Below are 5172 nucleotides of genomic sequence, written 5' to 3'. Positions count from 1 at the left end.
TGCGTTTTGCGTTTGTGAATTGTTGGACCCACGCTGTACAGTAGAACAAAAACGCTGAGATAAACGCGGGATGAAAGGAGCTGAAACAAATCCAACGCACCGTTTCATTAAACAAAAAACGCGTGTGCTCTACTGTTCATGGACACCTTCAAAGCCAGCAAAAATCATTTGAAAGAGTCGAAACATGAGACGCACCGTTTCATTAAAAAATGTCCAATGCGTGCGTGTTATATGTTCACAAGCGAGACGGTGCGCACAACTGTTTTTTTTCCATTGCACAAGCACAGCATCTGATCAAAACGGTGTGGAGTTTTCTGCTTCTCTGTTCAACGAATATTTTTCTCTTCTTCAGCTTTCTTCTTTTCTCCCAACTATCGTGTCAGTAATGGCTTCAAAGCTCTTCAATGCTCCGTCCGAATCATCTTCAATGAATTGCACCTACCCACCATTTTACACAAAACCATCAAAACAGAGCACACACCATAGAAAACCCATTACGCGAAACACCTCAAAAAAACCCCCTTTGTTCTTCCTATGTGCGAGCGAACCTTCTCTCCACTTGGGACATCGTTGCCGCCACTGTGGGTCTCTGCATTCACAGGTAAGTTGTGTCTAACTCCTCATGCTCTCTCATGTGTTGGTGTGGTTATATTGTGATCCATGAGGCTGAGATCAATCTGTGGTTTTTTTTTTGTGTTCAATGGTTGTGTGTGGTGTTTGTGTTCATCGTCCCCGTGTGATTCTTTTGTGTGTGGTTATATTGTGGGTTTCTTGATCCTTCATCTAATACCACATGTAAATTCTCTTCCTGCCTCTGTTGTATTTGGATGTATGTGATTTCACTTTGCATTTTTCATGGCTATCATGCCTAACTAATTATATCATATGCACACAAACTGTTTGTTCAAATGCCTCAATGAGTATAGAAGGAAGTTATAGCCAAAATGGTTAAAGAGAAATTGAAGGATGGTGGTAGTAATGATCCGAGAGCTGACTGGAAAGACCTTAAGGAACTACAAGCTTTTTGTGAGTTCTGTGCTGCTCAAGTCCTACAAGGCCAGAGGAACGGAGGATTTTTTACCAAAATTGGTTGATGCAGTGATATCTGAGTTGGGTAACATAGGAAAAGTGGTGACTTACCTTCAGATTAAAAACAAATGGGATCATCTGAAAAAAGGGTGGAGGCAGTATAACGAATGTTTTGAAAATTAGACTGGGTTGGGTTATGATGCTGGCACTGGGCTGCTTCAGGCTAGTGATGAGTGGTGGACCCGAAAGATTGCGGTTAATTCACTTTAGATGATTGTGAAAAACTTTACTGTTTACAACTATATTATTGTGTTCTAACTACTATTTCTCCACATGTAGGCATGTCCCACTGCAAAAACCTTTAAAAATAAACGTTTGCCGAATCGTGAGTTGATGAACATCATGTATGGAGGCACGATTGCAACGGGGAAAAATGCCTTCTGCACAAGTGCTCAAATTCCAAAGGCAACCACTGAAGGGTCTGGGGACTCCGCTGATAGCACAAAATTTGTTGACCCCCAATGTGAACCCTTTGTGAATGTTGATGCAATGGAGGTTGAAGGTCCATCATTTTCGAGGGCAGAACCGACAATGACTAAGGGGAAAGGCTTGGCAACTAGTGTCCACCTTTTCAAGCCAATTTGCAAGAAATTAAAAAAAAAGCGTTCAGTTGCGCAAGAGATGTCCGATTCATTGAAGAGCATCTCAGAGTTTTTCCTTGAAAGTAGAAGTGTAAGCACCCGTACACCACTTGCTTCCACAGCAACTACTCAAGTTAAAGCAATTTTGGACATGGTGTTAAGTCCTCCCGGGGTGCACTCGGGTCATTACCTTCATCTGTTCAGCACCGTCTACTTCATGGAAAAAGAGAAGGGTAGGCACATGTTTGCAGCACTTTGTAATGACAAGGACATCCAGCTGAAGTGGCTACAAAATGAGTACCAAAGGCACCCTGAATTTCATTTTTAGTGAAGGAAATGGGATTGTCTCAATAGGATTGGTGTAGTAATCGTTTTTTAAGTGTTGTACTTGTTGCGCTATGTTTTCTTTCTTTTGTTTTTATTGGTAGAAACTACTGCTTACCATGGGTGTGTATGTAAGACAATGGTTACCAATTAATTGTCATGTGTAGTGTATGCTTACCTCTTCCCTTTTATTATGCTTACTTGTTCCTTTGCTTGTTGTATTTTCTTTTTTACTGGTGAGTTTTGAAACTAGTAAAACTTTTTCTTTTTCTTTTTTTAAGGTTTTTGTTTAAAGTATGGCAGGTCTTGACAATAGATAATGTTGTGTTTTGTTTAATACTTCCTTGTAAAACACTCTATAGTTTTTTGTTTTTTATTTTTTCATATGTTCTAATATTAATAACCTTTTAGACATTTTTTTTTTGGCATAGTTAAGTCCTCAAAGCTTGATCCTTCCCATAACTATATAACTCTTCACCACATGGAAGGTATGTAGGTTTCTTTTACCTAACAGCTCTACTCATATTTTTCTTTTTTTAATTTTGTTTATGATATATCTTTAGGCATGATTTTGAGTGTGATAATAATGGGCTTGCTTGGATACCCTCTTCATATTTTTATAAGTATTTATAGAATAGTGTGCAATACGTCTATTAATTTTGGGGGGGTTAGATCAAGAAATCTATTAATTTTTTCGAAAGAGCTAGTGTGTTACATGGTGGTTATAGAAGGGGATAAGATTTGTAGGTGTTTTTTAAATTGCTATCAAATGAGAAGAATTAATGCAGCAGGAGTGTAAGTACTGACCTCCCGGTTGATTCTTAGAGCCACCTACACACTGTAAAATTTTCTACAGTTTCTTTAGTAGACAGTGAGTGGAGCAAATGAACCCTTTTAAAGATAAGGGCATATTCGCTTTTGTTAGTCAAGTAAAACCTGACCATATTCTTGCAATATGTACTTATTTCTTGTAGGCCTACTAAAATGTAAAGTAAAGGGAAAAAAAAAAAGATTCTGGCTTATTTATCTTCTTTTTTAAACTCTAGTTATGCCAAAGTCTTTGTTTGTTTGATTTTGCATTAAAAGAGATGGGTTTTGTTGTCCTGTTCTTTTTGGAGTTCTTTTAATTGGTAAGGTAATAAACACACCAAATGGAGCTTAAGGTAACGAAGAGCATAAGGCAACACTAATTGATATAGGCAACACCCCTTTCTATGTGATTCTTGTCTTGTCTTGTATTTATTAAGTAAGAAATTTACTAGAGTTTCTTTATTTTTCTAAATTTTAGTTGATTTGTGGGATTTGTTTAAATTTTGATTTTTTTTTTAATACATATAGCCCATTTTGGAAATGAGATTTGCCTAAATTTTGTATCTTTTTAATATATACATAGGTGTGTATAATTTGGATCTGAGTTTGGAGGAAGTGGTCCTAATGGAGCTATTCTGTGAATTGAAAATCGATTAAAAAAATGTGCAAATGTCTGGTGGTATTTCTATGTTGAACTTGTTAAGGTGTGGAATTTGTGGGTTTGTTGACTAAAAAATAAATGAAAATTTTAACAATTGCACATACATGTATGAGTCATTTTGTTTATATGTAATATTTCAAAGTATTTAAATAATTCTTCTAACTTCTATCTACACCAATAAAGAACCTTCATTTATGCAGCAACGTTGATTTTGGAAATGTAAAGGGAGTTTAAGCTTGATATCTGCACCAATAATTCTTCCAAATTTCAAGGCTCTGAATTTTAAGCTCGATATCTTTTAGACCATTGTTCACTAGCTGTAAAGCAGTCTCAGGGTATATCATTAGGATGGATTTGCTAAACGACTCATCTGATTCCCAGTACCAGTGAGTTTCTGTAGTTTCCTCTGTAGATGTGAATATTCAATTTGTATAAATCTTGGATACGATTTGGATTGTTAATTAATTGGTACCACCATAGTTTGACCCTAGTAGTAATAAAGTTTCAATAATGTTTAAAAAAAAAATTTTAGTATTTGTACATGCAATTAAAGTCGGTAAAATATGCAGGGACAATGACTTCGACATGAGCGACGACATTGTACTCGCAACATATCTAGCCGAGTGCGCATGTGCAGTTTACGTGGAGACCTATATGACCAAAGTACCATTGCATACGAATATACTAACAGGGTATGAATGGGTATTGTATACATTAATTGGAAATCCTGAGAAATGTCGAAGACATTTTAGAATGTCAAGCCATGTGTTTCGAAAATTGTGTAATACATTGCGCTAGTATGGATATAACGGTACCAGAAGAGTTTGCTTGGAAGAGTCTCTAGTAATGACATTGGTGGTACTTGGTCATGCTGAGGGTAACAGATTAGTACAGGATAGATTTCAACACTCAGGTGAGACAGTGCATCGACACTTGGTTAAGGTAGTTACATTGTTAGCCACTGTTATGGCAGCGGACATTATCAAGCCTGCTGATCGTACATTTCGGGACGTGCCAAAGCATATTCAGCATTCAAGTCGATATTGGCCACATTTCAAGGTACTTTGTGAATTTCGTATCTTGACTTTATTTTATTAAAATTATCTTTATGTTCATACCACGTATTTCATTTCACATGGATTAATTTTTGTGGCCATGGTTAGGGTTGCATTGGTGCAATTGATGGGGTCCACGTCCCCGTGGTCGTACCAGTTGATGAGCAACACCCGTACTATGGCAGGAAGGGGATCACCACAACAAATTGCATGTACGCATGTGACTTTGACATGAAGTTCACATTCGCATGTGTTGGATGGGAAGGGTCAACGCATGACACGAGGATTTTTTTTAGCTGCCTCAACAATGAGAGTTACAACTTCCCAAAAGCTCCAGCTGGTTTGTAAATATGTAATTTAATTACAGTATTAAAGTATGTATTAATGTAGTGAAAATGCTAATGTATTAAACGTGTTCATTTGCAGGAAAGTATTATCTAGTTGACTCAGGGTACCCTATGAAGAAAGGGTTCCTTGCACCATATAAGGGGGAGAGGTACCACATCCCCAAATTTCAGCCTCATGAGGTGCTGCATCGTCCAGAGGAGAGATTTAATTATCTCCATTCATCACTCCGTTCGGTCATAGAACGAACTTTTGGAGTTTGGAAGAATAAGTGGAAAATTTTGAGAAGTATGCCACAATTTCATAT

The 5172-nt window shown here is 37.3% G+C and overlaps 1 pseudogene; it reads left to right on the top strand.

Annotated features, from left to right (window-relative positions):
• Positions 1-385: 385 nt before the first annotated feature.
• Positions 386-1998, top strand: LOC142606792 (uncharacterized; annotated as a pseudogene).
• Positions 1999-5172: the final 3174 nt, after the last annotated feature.

The sequence above is a fragment of the Castanea sativa genome, chromosome 8 (genome assembly GCF_040712315.1).
Source record: "Castanea sativa cultivar Marrone di Chiusa Pesio chromosome 8, ASM4071231v1".
Classification (NCBI taxonomy): Eukaryota; Viridiplantae; Streptophyta; class Magnoliopsida; order Fagales; family Fagaceae; genus Castanea; species Castanea sativa.
Note: the sequence above shows the minus strand (reverse complement) of the source record. Positions and strands in the feature narration are given on the sequence as shown.